We start from the raw sequence: 14,706 nt of genomic DNA, 5'->3' as shown, positions 1-14,706 counted from the left end.
TTTAATATAATCCGTTATCTGTCTTCAGTCGAAGTAACATGCATGTATATGATGAATATAGCAGTTTGATCTCTAAAACAAAATACCTACAGAGAAACAGAGAAAATAATTAATTTACAGTCATAAACACACCTTTTTTAAAAACAATGAATTTACAGTTATAATGACACATTTAAAAGAACAATTAATATTACAGTCATAGACACTAAAAAAAAAATGAATTTACACTCATAACAATAGGCCTACATTATTATTTTTAAAACAACAACAATCAATTTACAGTTATAATGACACATTTAACAAAAATTATTTGAATAATTATAAACAGTCTCAGTCATAGGTGAAGTCAAGCGTGAACCAACCAACCAGCATAAATGTGGAGGTAATCCCTTTCCATACCGTAGTATTTATTTTTCTCTGCTGAAAAAATAGCTAAGACCAGCAATGAAGCGAGGCTGGCAGCAGATTTGCTAAACCTCTCCCAGACTTCCTAAAGTCTTTGCTGTCTAAATTGGTCTTTAAGTACCACAAATCCCTCCAAAAACAGAAAACAGAACAGGCTGGAAAACCAGCTAAGACCAGCAAACCACTTTAGGCTAGTTTATGTTTTTCCTGCCATCTGGAACCCTACACTTCATTCAAAACTCACCTTCGCCAAGAGACACAGACGAGTATCGTATAAAGAAAGGCTGGTTGGGAGTGGACAGATATTACAACTGGTGCTCACTGAACACAATGTCACAAAAGATAAAGCCTAATAAAGCCTATATAAATGCCTAAATCATTCATTCAAAAGAAGCACAAAACAACAGAAAAAAGCAAGAGTAAAATAAATATATTAGGCCTACCTCTGTACACCTATCTTTCTCTTATACTATACCGTGTTCTTTCCTTTCCCCTCTCAGTCATTCAAACGTGACCGGTCGGACCAGTTAAGCAACAAATATTAATTTCTGGTTTTATATTTCTAGCAATGACAAGTGACCCATTTGCAAAATGAAGTTGGTCTCTCACGGCCATCTGACCATAGGCCTATATATCAGTTTGTCATTTTTTATTCTTCTTTTTTCCACCTTTTTTATATTGCTTTTTAATTTTTTTATTGCTTTACATGTTTTAGCAGTGTCTAAAGGGGAAACTTTTCAGGTCTTATCTTATTGAATTTTGCACCTTAGATCAATTTATTTATTATTAAACACTTTATTTTACATTCCTGTTCCCCATGTACATACTATATTATAATTGCAGTAAGTTACCTTATATTACCCAGTACTTTCTTAGGTAAGTATGCTGTAAGTGCATGTACTGTAAAATAAAGTGCAGACACAGTCATTTACATTTATGAATGTAAGCTGTATGTATGAATGTCCTTCCTCAAATTGCAACGAGTCCTGAACCGGCTAAGAAGGATATTTATGTAGGCCTATTGTATTTTCCTAATATATAATATATTAATGCATTTTATTTTTCTAAAAATAAAAAAGGACATGAAAATGCTTACTAAAATAATTTTTATTGTAGTTTTCTGTGCATATAAGTCTCTAAATCCTTTAAAAATAGCTTTGAGTATGAGGAAGGTTTTTTCTTTTTTTTTCTTTTTTTTTTGAGTATGAGGAAGGATGTTTTGAGAGACCAGTCTACTCATACGCAAAGACCCTGCCTCCACCAATGACGTAAATTGTGGGCGTGGCTATCTGTTTTATGGTTGTTGTTTTTTTTCGGTGGCGCAATAGTGCAAAAACGGCTACTATTGTTTTTTTAAGTTAGTTCGATTGAAATAAAAGAAATGTTAATTCCGAAAGAAACTGTAAAGTTGTGTATAAGTTGAAAATTATATTTGATATTATTGATTCTGAAGTGTAGTTTGCAGCCTGATTAACCCTGTTTTCTATACGATATGTTTGTCATTGTTTCCATTGCTGAGGGACATTAACATTCTGTAACACAGTTCTGGTGCCTGAATGCTTGGGACATTTTGTCTGTTGTAATAATAGTCTATGAAACACATCAGATTCTTTAGCTTTAGCAGATTCTCTAGCTTGTTCTTCCAGGTATGTGCTGTAAACTGTGCCACGCCTTTTTTCTTTTCTTTTTACTGACATAATCACTGGCTGCAGTCAAATACCTTTACTGAAAGAAAGGTGTGTGACAGTCTGGACTCTATTTAAATAACATGCTGATTTCCAGTAGATAACCTAAGTGTGATCAACCTGTGAGAATGAACTTTCCTGGAAATCTTCAATTGCTTTCTCTCTCGTGTCATTCAGCAGTGTCTATTGCAATGTTGTGATATGGAATTGTTTAATATCCATATAAAGTCAGTAAATAATGAGTATTTTGGGTAAACTGTTCCTTAAATGACAGTAACAAGTATTATTTCTAATTTCAGGTGACAATTACTCTCCTCTAGCAATGACGTTTACGTTCAACTGTCTGGAAATGTTCACCCTACAGCATAAAGTAGGTTTACAATATTCCACACTGGACATATCCCACATGAATTTATTTCCAGATTTATTTATTTATACATTGTTTTTTCACAGATTCACATTATGTCGAATAATTTTGTTGCAAGCGTCCATGTTTTTTTTAAATATATATATATTTAAGAAATATTCAATATTTCTGAGGTGAAATCAAGTGTTCCTGATTTATAGCACATTGGTATTAAACACAGAAATGAAATAATGATTATCATGATCCATAGATTAAAATATCAGTGTTAAAGATCTCATCTGGTTGCAACCTAACCCGAAAGTTAGGATAGTCACAATATTGCACCACTAGAGGGCACATGAATCCCACCACCCAGCTTGTGGGACCCTATCATGCTTGTTGTGAGTGCAGAGTCAATATCAGTTTGTTTAGCACAGCCTCTTTTTTCTGCACCATAGTTTCCAGAAGAAACCATATTTTGTTTTTCTCAATTGTTCTGAAATAAAATTGGAGGTAAAAAGTGAAATAAGAATAGGCTATATATAATATAAATATAATGTTTATATAGGCCTATTATATATAATATAGTCAATACATATTATTTATATATTATTTTAAATTAGGGCTGTCAAAAGATTAATTGCGATTAATCGCATCCAAAATAAAAGTTTGTGTTTAAATAATATATGTGTGTGTACTGTGTATAATTATTTTGTATATATAAATACACACACATGCATGTATATATTTAAGAAATATTTGCATAGGCTACATATACTGTATATATTTATATATAATTTATATTATATATAAATATAATATTTTTATATATAAATAACACATTTTTCTTAAATGTATACATGCATGTGTGTGTATTTCTAGATACAAATTTAATTATACACAGTACACTCACATATATTATTTAAACAAACTTTTATTTTGGATGCGATTAATCGCAATTAATCTTTTGACAGCCCTATTTTAAATATATATATATATATATATATATATATATATATATATATATATATATATATATATATATATATATATATATATTCAGTATATTTTATCTGATTTATTTATTTTACAATCATAGGATGAATATCTAACAGCCATTAGGTACATTAAAAAGGCATGTTCTACACAGATTTTCCACTTAATTAACAAGATAGGCCTATATGAATGTCTAATATAATATAGGCCTATACTATAATGAGCTTTTGAATACATGTACATGTACAATTCAGTACTGGAAAGAGTTAGAATGAGGTATGTTTCTGTAACCTCCTCAGAAGTCCATGTTAAAATATATGCATATGCATAATCTAATTTGGTTTCTTACGTTTCCATTGTTATTTAACTTAGGCCTAAATTATTTAGCCAACAGAGCTAATTTAAATTTATTATTTATTTATTTTTTCAATCTAGGTTAATAGGAAGATATTTGTTTTGACGCATGAGCAGGCCATGAATTACCAAATTATTTATATTCAGTATTATCCCAATCAGTATCCAGCATTTTTATTCAGAGAAACATATACAATCATGCACTGTGCTTTGGAATATGTGTATCACTGAAGATAACCCTATCTGTTAATGGATTTTGTTTGTTCATGCTTATATTTACGTTTCCTACTGCTATTATGATTCATTTTGTGACAAGTTAACAACAGCCCAGTCTCTAATGGAAGCCCTGTAATAGGCCTACTTCGAGCGAAATCGAAGAACGAACTGGTGTGACTACATTTTGAATTTCATCAGGCCAAAACAAAGCTCGTTTTGTGTTTGTTTCCGGAATTCGACATAGCTTGCCAAACGAACTTTCTGAAAATGTTCGCTCTGGCACGTAAACACAGAACTACCATTGGTCCGTGGCGATTACGCCGTGTTCGAATCCACTTTTGCTAGTTTAACGGGGAAAATGTCCGGCGCGCCCAGCGCATGGTCTTAAAGGGTTGTCCCTATTCTAGGCTTCTAGGGTTGGGTATCGTTTGGTTTTTTCCGAAACCGGTGCCAAATCGATACTTTAAAAACAGTACCGGTGCCTAAACTATGTGCCTAAACTGTGCCTGAACTTCAAAACGATGGTGAATGACATTAAAAAACGTTTTTTTTAATTGAAAAATAAAATAAATAAAAAAATTATTAAAATTGAATATAATACAATTTTTGAGTAAATATAGTAGTCTAAATACAAAACACAACAAATTTACATAACAAATTCACGTTAAAACCTAAGCCACCTAACCCAAATACAATAATTTAACACTAAATAGGCTAATACTACAGTAGGCTACTAATAACAGCAAAGTAGTCTACATTCTTCGTAGCCTATGCTACAAATTTAAATTTCAGCAATTCTTTTCACAGCCTTCTCTGGGGAAATACGACATCTCTCCTGACTTATTGCGTGTCTTGCACAAGGTGAGCATTATTTTAGAACGCATCACCTTAAATGTCGTGACCAGGTCGTGACGCGAAACCCATCGTGGAAGAAGAACACCGTCATGTTTGTGGCAATGAGCGCTCATCAGGATCAACTGAAGGCTGGATTTTCAAAAGTACGTGAGGTTCGCGGCTCTATTGTTGCAGTAAACTTTCACAACGTTCTTGAATGAATCATTTATTAGATGTATGCCGGTCTGTTACTGTATGGACATCGACTTTACATTTTCACACTAAACATGACGCAGAACAAATAACGTTTTGCGTTTCGATTCGGGGTACCGGTTCGATATCGGTGCCCGGTTTCGGTACAACCCTACCCTATCTATTAATGAGTAATGGGTGTGTTTTGGGCGTAACGTGCAAAAAAACAATCAGACTGTAATTTCACATTCCCTTTAAAAGCCAGTTGCGCTCGCACCATGGCGGATTCGCTATTTACATGGCGGAATTTGCAAGCGGAACGACTGAATGCTTCTTCAGAGAGGAAACAGATCTGCTCGTGCTCGTTAAAGCGCGCAAGCAGACCATTTACGGGACAAGCCGGATTCCACCATATTTTTATGTATACAATATTAATCTTTTACATTGTAATCCTTTTATTTTGAATATGTGGCATGTTCTGTGCTGCTTCGCGCCCTTGTGTGTGTAATAAGCAGAGTGTGTGCGCATGGTGAACCTGCCTATAGGCGCACATTACTAAAGTGCTCTTTAAGTTACAAAAAAAATATTTCAGTCTATTTCAGTTGCCTCAAAATCGCAACGCTCCAACAATGCGCCTGAACACCTCATTTTCAGACCAGACCTGACCCATGGGCGTGCAAATGGACGCGAATACATTTGCTTTTTAAACAACGTGGCGCAGGACGTGAAAATGATAACTGCGTCGGGCTGAAACTAGCAAAAAACACTTGCGTCGCGCCTGGTGCCGCATTGCGCCATGTGTATGATAGGGCCCTTAATGTGCACTTGCGGTCATGTGAATTTACAATGGCCACTGTGTTCACATGTCCACTTAGTCCACAATACTGTGTCCAATTGAAGTGAACGAAAAACAACTTAGCTGTGAGTACATCAGGGCCTTAAAGCCCTCGCGATCTTCCTCTGAGTCCGCACTTTTATGATGTAATGCCGCTTTGACTGTCGGGTAGAAGCCTGCTGTGGATCTGGCTCATTGTGGGTTCTGCAAAAATGTGCGCAACAAAGACGCATATCGGCTGCAAAGGGGGCACCCACGAGCACCCTTCAGAAACCTAAAATGACAAATGAGATGCCCTTCTGTCTTGTGGACTGGGTGCTTCTTAATCGGAAGGCTACTTCCTAGTAAGGCTGCATATCTCGACTGCCATGTCAACAAGTTCTGTCAAAGGACGTCTGAAAGATATCTGGAGGAAAGTTTGAAGGATCTTTGGAAGGCAGCCTTCATTTCGCATCCTTCATTCAGCTCATTTTGAAGGATGCATCAAGTGTATCCTTCACATCCTTCAACAACCCACAATCAATGCACACATTCCAATTCACAAAAAAGAACTGACTGAAAACAAGCCTGCACTGATCTTGTCTGAGTTCATTATGAAATGTAAGACAAAAATAATGATTTTGGAGATGAAGGCCTGATGCTTTCTATTATTTTTACATAATGCAAAATGGTGCATAATGGCAACCACTAGGAGACTGGGAAACTGTTGTTGTCATTACCTGTACTGCATTAATAGAAAGGCAGTTAATATGAAGATTTTTAATATAAAGTATTTTTCAAGTTATAGCCTAATATTAAAGGGGTGGTATAATGCCCTTTTCACAAGATGTAAAATAATTATTTGATGTCCCCAGAGTGTGTAAGTGAAGTTTTAGCTCAAAATACCCCACAGATATTAGCATGTTAAAGTTGTCACTTTTTGAGGGTGAGCAAAAACGCACCGTTTTTGTGTCTGGCCCTTTAAATGCAAATGAGCTGCTGCTCCCGGCACAGGGGGTGGAGCTACAACAGCTTGTGTGCTTTTACCTCACACAGACATGCACTGGAGATTTCAAAAACTTTTAGCCTTTTATGTTCAGACCGGAGTCAGATAAAGATGGAGAGACTCAAGAAGAAGTGACAACATGAATGGTTAGTTGGTGAATTTATGTAGCTTATGTGTAGTTATCTTCTAGTCATTGATTAGCACATTCTGTCTTGATAATCTATAAATCGCGTTCAGGAAGCGGGGTTTATGTAAATTTTAGGGTTAGTGATGTCACTAACCCAGGAGGAATGTCGTGTAGTCCCTACCAGCCGTTTGTTGTAGTCCTTAAAAAGCAATTTCTTTAAAAGAAAATATCTCCCTTTGCTTTGAACTTTGAGCATTGTAACTTTGTAGATGTTGTTTATTCTCAAACAGCAACATTACACACTAACTAAAGTATGAAAAGTGAAATCATATTCAACCACCCCCTTTAATAGTATTTTCGCATCGTGACCACAGGGCAGAAACATCTATGATGTAGCCATGCACACTGACTGTCTCATTCTAGCATTTAATGCTGAGGAAGACTGTTAGTCTACAAGCCTCTAAAAGGACTGGACTGGGAAGGACACAGCCTCACTAAGATGCAGCCTTCCATTTGAGAAGCACCTGAAGTGTGCCATTTTGATCAATCGCTAAATATACTCTAAAAATGGCTGGGTTAAAAACAATCCAACTGGCAACCCAGTGCTGGGTAACACCAGCAAATAACCCAGAAAATGGCTTACACATTTAAAGCTTTCACTTTCCAGAACATTCTCATTCACGGTTCAATGCTGGTGGAATGCTCTCCCCACCCTCACCCGGAATGCAGAATCCCTTACAACATTCATAAGACAGCTGAAAACCCATATTTTCCATGAGCACTTAACCTCATAAAAATACATTTAAAAAATGTCTTAACTTTTCCTTTAATCCTCCCTTATCGGGCTTATGCTACTCTGAACAATGCATGAACTTCTTTTTTGAGCACTTCATGCGTTGTTTTTGCCTCTTCACAATGACTCGCTTAAGGACAAAAGCGTCTGCTATGTAAATGTAAGCCAGCAGGTTGGGTTGCAAATTAAAAATTCTTTCAAACTGAAGCCTTTATTTGTTTTCTTATTCTGTAAATGTCTCTTTTTGTACAGTGTAATATTGTGTCAACCTTCTGTTTTTAGAGGCTGTGTTTCAAATCACTAATATGAAACTAATGTTTCATCATTTACATATTGTTACATTTAATTTCATTATGTTATGTGGGGTGAATTCATGTAAATTGGGACACTTTATCCTAAACACTCTATCCAAAAATAAAAAATGATCTCCCAAATATTCTGAATTAACACTCCCATCATGGTTTATATTTCCCCAAGACCATACACTAAAACTAGCAAAACACAAAACCACTAGGACTTTGTCAACACTGCGAAATATCTAATCTGTGTTGTGGCATGGACATCAGTAAGATTTTCACTCCTTGTAACATTTGTAAAATTTGATGAACTTTTGCTGCTCAGATTTGTACGTACCATTCATAAGCATCACAATATTATCTGACCTTCAAGACGTCAATCCACCTCTTTAACCCTTTCACGTATAGTGGTCACTACAGTGGACAGCTATTCAAAAAGCTTTTTTTTGCAAATGCATGGATTTTTATGGCAAAGTGGCACATCAACCTCTACAGTGGACTCTTGTTCATCATCCTACACATTGCCACCAAGTGGCAAGCTGTTGTGTGTCGATTTTTTTTCCCCTCCAAACCAAGATGGCCAATGGTCAATTTCACAAATGGAATGGAAATTTCACAAATATATTAAGTGTATTACAAATAAAATAATTGGTTAGTCAAATATTAAATTCTTTTAGTGAAAAAAACTTAAATATAACTGTAAATTTTAGATAAAATTAACTTGGATTTTTAGTCAATTATTTTGGTGTGTTGAACTCAAACAATCAAGTAAATGATATTCAGAGATTTTATTAAGTTAATAAAGTTAAATATTACTGCAATATTTACTAAGCCACAGAATTATTTTTTAGAGTGAGGTATGGCATGAAAAAAGCAAAATATTCATAAATGAATCATAAATTGCAGCAATTCAGGCATCAATTGACAAATATACACATACTCACACACATATATAGTATATACTGATAGATAGTACAAAAAACTTACCAAAAGTTAAAATTGAGCATGCCATATTTCTATTTTATTAATTCTTTTTTATTTTAATTTGATACTAATTTGTTGTGCCCTCTCCCAAGCAGGAGGATGGCACATTCACCCTCGGATGCAACTGGAGCCATACTTCCCTCCAGCCAAACCATCACTGGAAAACCTCAATGCCATCTGTGTACATGGAAATGGCCGTCCCAGATTTCCTGCCAGCTGCATCTGATCTTCACAATACGGATATTTTCGTCGAGCGGGAACTGCAGTAGCCTAAATAGAGTAGAAGCATGGTTTAGCGAGTGCTGCCAGAAAGGTGTGTCCTATGGATGCCAGCAGATCGTTTGCTGCGCCAAATAGGCGGTGAGTACAGACTGAGAACAGGCGTACTGTCTAAAGAGACGTACTGATCCCTATTTTCATTGTTTTTGCAGTGGGACTGTTTTGTCCCATTTCTGTTTTGAAGAGTACTCCACCATGACCTTGGCCCATGAGTGCTGTGAAAAGAAGCGAGAAGAAAGGAGGAAATGCTTTCAAAAAAAGGCTGCTAACCCAACACCTGTTAAAGGTCAAGATGCTAAATGATTATTTCTTAATGCCATATGACTACCTGAGCATTTGTATTTGTTTTAGCAACACAAAACGTGTGTCAAAAATAAGTTAGTTCACGAGGAGTACAGAGACTTGTAGTGTAAGAAGAATAAACAATGTACCAATAATATATATCAACTGCCTTCTTTTTTCTTAAATATCCAGCATACATATAGGCTGTACCCTTTCAAAAAGGACACATTAGGGAATGTTAGTAACTTAAAGATACATATTAGTACATTTTGGAAGAAAATGTATATATATGTGTGTGTATATATATGTGTGTGTATATATATATATACTAAATTATTGATTACACCCTTGTATATATGTAATTTATTTTTTATAACATTTTTTTAAAAATAAATATATTTTCTATATTTCAGCTGTTAAAGCCACATATCAGAAACCTAAATAAATAAACAATAATAATAAAACAGCAGCTGGTAATTCTGTTTCGGTAACGTACATCTCAAAGAATTTCTTAGAACTCCCTGCTAAAATTAGTATTTTTCTTGCTTTGTTCAGCTGCCAGAACACATCAAGATATTTAATGTTTTTCTCAATGCTGCTCGTCAAGCATGACATATCACATTATTACCCGCAGAACTGGCTGGTCTGCAAGAAGCCATGGGAGTATTTCTCTCATGTACTTGAGCAATCCATTTTAATTAGATACAAAAAGATAAGATACGATATTTCCGTAAATCATGATCTATTTACGTATTTTTGTCCATGAGTTGCTATTAACAATATGGTCATAAAAAAGGTTTCTGGTAGCTGATGTGGTACATTTTTGTGCCGTTAACAGCTTAAATGTGCAAATACGTTTTACAAAGTCAGCCTTATAAATCCTCCCTAAAAACATCACCTGTTTCACACTTAAAATACGGGAAACATGCTGAATCAGAATGTCAGATGAGGGTTTAAAACTCATAAACCAGCCTGTGTAAAGTACAAAATTAAAGTGATTATTACTTTTGCCATATTGTCAGGTGTCAGTAAATAAAAAATGCAATTGTGTCTTTGAATTGATATCATCATTGCTAGTAAAATTAGAGAAAACTGTGAATTTGTATGAACTAACCATATTATAATTTCTGCTGCTTTGCACATGCACTGAAGCAATTGAAATTCATGACAAAAGCATGACATAGCCTACACAAAAGTTGTGGTCAGAATTACCATCCCTGGTAAATATGATCAAAGGTGGCTGTAAAAATAAATCTGCATTGTTTATCCCTTTGATCTTTCATTAAAAAAAATTGCACAAATCTAACCTTTCACCTTTAATTGAAGTAAAAGAATTGAAAGTGGAGGGGAAATCACATTTTGAAATAAATGTTTTTCTCTAAAACACGTTGGCCACAATTATCGGCACCTCTACAATTTTTATGAGTTAAATATCTCTGAAGTATATATTATTTTTTTTAGCACACTAGGGTGGCTAGTAGGAACATAGCTATGACTTCTTGTTTCACAGGAGTATAAATATGAGGAAACACAAAGGCCAAATTCCCCTTAACATCCATCACAATTAGTAAAACCAAAGAATGCAGTTCTGATGTGCAGCAAAAGATTGTTGAGCTTCACAAATTAGAAAGTGGTTGTAAGAAAATGAAAATGACCATTTCCACCATCAGGGCAATAATTAAGAAGTTCCAATCAACTAAAGATGTTACGATCTGCCTGGAAGAGGACGTGTGTCTATATTGTCTTAATGCACGGTGAGGAGGAGAGTTTGAGTGGCCAAAGAGTCTCCAAGGATCACAGATGGAGAATTGCAGAGATTAGTTGAGTCTTGGGGTCAGAAAGCCTAAAAAAATCAAACAGCGCCACATGTTGTTTGGAAGGGTTTCAAGAAAAACTTCTTTGCTCATCCAAAAACAAACTCTAGAATATTCAGTTGTCAGACATGACTGGGACCAGATAAGGTCAGATGAAAAAAAAAAAAAAAAAGAGCTAAATGGCAGCAAACCTACCAGATGTGTTTGGTGCAAAAGGGGATAAAAAGTACCCCATGTCCACGGTTCAATATACTGCTGGATCTTTAATGTTGTGGGCCTATTTTTTTGCTGGAGGTCCTGGACTTCTTATTCAGATACATGGTATCATGGGTCTAGCAAATACCAACAGATAAAAAATCAAAACCTGATGGCCTCTGCTAGAAATCTTATAATGGGTTGTGGCTGGATCTTCAGTCAGGACAACGATCCAAAACAATCATCAAAATCAACAAGAAAATGTGTCACTGAGCACAAAATGAAGCTTCTGCCATGACTGTCCCAGTTCCCTGACCTGAACCCTATAGAACATGTGTGGAGTGAACCAGAGAGATAAAGCACCAACATGGATCTGGGAATCTGAAGGATCTGGAGAGATTCTGTATGGAGGAATGGTCTATGATCTATTGTCAGGTATTCTCCAAACTCATCAGGCATTATAGGAGAAAACTCAGAGCTGTCACCTTGACAAAAAGAGGTTGCAAAAAGTATTTAATAAAAGGGTGCCAATAATAATGGCCAATGTGTTATGGAGAAAAACATTTATTTCATAATGTGATTTACCCCCCACTTTCAACTCTTTTACTTCAATGAAAGGTTAGATTTTTGCGAATTTTTTGAATGAAATATCAAAAGGATAAACAACGCAGATTTATTTTTACAGCCATCTTTGATCATATTTACCAGTGGTGCCAATGATTCTGACCACAACTGTATCAGCAGTTATCGCATTCACTGTAACTTTAGTGAACTTTGGTGAACTAGCCATTTGTATTTTGACTATCCACTGCTTTAACTGTGAATGGGGGAGTTTAATTAAAGACAGATAACGGTAGGCCCTTATCTCCATACTTCAAACTCTGCTGACACACTAACTTTGGCCCGCCTTTCATTCCCCTTCCATCCCTTTAAATAAAGCCTTGCAGTCTTTTAAATCAGACCTGAAGAACTGAAGAAAAGAAGGATATTTTTACTGCAGAAAATAACCAGTCATGTTTTGGAAAAGCACACTTGTGACTACTTTGATTCTTCATCTAATTTCACTGGGAGGTATGTGCCTTATCTACAAAACTTTATTCTATTTATTGTCTTTTTATTTTGGTGCAAAAAAAGAAAGGAAAAAAAATTCTAAATGAATAAATGTAAACGTATGTATTTATCTAATAGATAGTTGATGTTTCATTCTCTGGTCTTCTTATTAATACATTTAAGATGGACCTTGACAAAAAAAGTTTACTTTTCTGCATAATATGTATTAATATCTTGTCCTTCATCAACTTCAGCTACTTGGTTATTTTGTCCTTCTTCCATTTAGTGGGAAAGAAATTTCACTCTGTGGTGCTGCTGGAATCAAACTTCCCTCCAGCCAGACCTTCGGTTTACAATCTCAAGGCGATCTGTCTTTATGGCAATGGCCGCCCCAGATACCCTGACTCCAGTTTCCCTTCATCCAGTTACGCTTACGCTCGTCGTGCTGGAAAGGCAGTAAACAGACTAGAGGCATGGTTCAGTCGGTGCTGCTATGGAGGTTTAGCCCATGGAAATGGACAAATCCTTTGCTGTGCAAAACAGGCAGTGAGTACACAGAATGAGAAACATAATATGTCATTTTACAATTTACATTTTACTGAACAGAAAAATAATTGTCTTTTCCCCCCTTGTTTTCGCAGTGGAAAACTGCTTTGACCCATTTCTGTATTGAAGAGTACTCCACCATGACCTTGGTCCATGAGTGCTGTGAAAAGAAGCGAGAAGAAAGGTGGAACTGCTTTCAAAAAAAGGCTGCTAACCCCAACTACCAACCCCTCTCTGGTTACAGGGCCCCCATAATATTACCTGATAGGATTTTCACCTGGGACCCCAACACCTGTTAAAGGTCAAGATGCTAAATGACAACCTGAGCATTTTTATTTGATTTAGCAGCACAAAACCAGTGTCAATCAACTGTGAAGAGTCAGAATATAACATGATTTTCAAGTAAATTAAACATGCACAGTGTTCTAGAAGAGCTTGAATACAACCCTGTGCATCAATATCTTCACATGTATTATTGTAAGCTACAGAAAACATGCAAAATACAATGTGCAGCAGCTTGCTATCACTCAATGTATTTCCAAAGTTGTAAAAAGATTCAAATAAATCTGAAGCCATTTCATTGTTTAACCTTGACTTTTCCTTTGAGATAATAACTGTTGCTAGTCTATATATCTTTCACATCCAATTTTTTGCATGATAAATGTATTTGGGATCACAAATCATAAACGTATATCAGCTGCCATTCGGTCTAATTTCTAAGGTAAAAATGTAAAGGTTGGGAATTTAGTGAAAGATTTTATTTTAAAAGAATAAACTTGTTTTTCGAAAGAAATTGTTACCTTCAATTAGGTTAGAATGGAGTTTCAGCATCTATGATATTTGGTCTATACTTAATTTAGTGACATTATAAATGTAGGGGTAAAATACCCACACTGGTATGATTCTTTAGCCTACCCTTTATGGAAATATAATGTTCCTTAATACATACCAGAATGTAAACAAAAATCCTTATTGTTATCCTAGGCAACACAAAACCGTGAACTAATTTGAGCTGAATAATAACCATTGTCTTCTGTGAGCTTCTTTATAGCTAAAATGAACTTTTTCCACAATTGAACTTTGCGTAATTGCAACATTGACACCGTTATTGATCTGAATTGAATTCACATTTAACGAAATTGAGCTGAAAAATGTCTTCCATAGAGCTTCTTTAAAGCTAAAATTGAAGTCGTTTCATAAGTGGATTTTACAACAGTAATACTGTTATTTTACAGTGAATCAGCTTTGAAACAATCTATGTAAAAAAGCGTTTTATATAGGCCTATAAATGTAACTGGACTTGCAACTACCTTCCATAAAATAGTCTTATATAGCAAACTTCCAGTGTATTTTCAGCTCAGTCAAAGCTTACTTTAAGCTGTAAGGTTTGTATATGATTTGTAATAGCCTATTTGTAATTATTGTTGAGCATTTTTTGCCTATAAGCACATTTTACTAAAGCAAAAAAAAGACACTCGACGTTGTTACGTTA

At 35.3% G+C, this 14,706-nt stretch overlaps 2 long non-coding RNA genes across 2 annotated transcripts; both read left to right on the top strand.

The window, feature by feature from the left end:
• Positions 1-1,909: 1,909 nt before the first annotated feature.
• On the top strand, positions 1,910-9,768 carry LOC311093134. The gene is made up of 3 exons (XR_014608366.1): positions 1,910-2,460; positions 9,141-9,408; positions 9,480-9,768. It is a non-coding gene; the product is annotated as an uncharacterized lncRNA (long non-coding RNA).
• Positions 9,769-12,443: 2,675 nt separating this feature from the next.
• LOC311093124 lies at positions 12,444-14,167 on the top strand. Its single transcript, XR_014608365.1, has 3 exons — positions 12,444-12,689; positions 12,955-13,214; positions 13,310-14,167. It is a non-coding gene; the product is annotated as an uncharacterized lncRNA (long non-coding RNA).
• The last annotated feature ends 539 nt before the right edge of the window (positions 14,168-14,706 follow it).

Source organism: Abramis brama, assembly GCF_963993115.1.
Source record: "Abramis brama genome assembly, chromosome: 12".
NCBI classification, from domain to species: Eukaryota; Metazoa; Chordata; class Actinopteri; order Cypriniformes; family Leuciscidae; genus Abramis; species Abramis brama.
The sequence above is the reverse complement of the archived record's forward strand: the minus strand, read 5'-3'. Positions and strand labels throughout refer to the sequence as shown.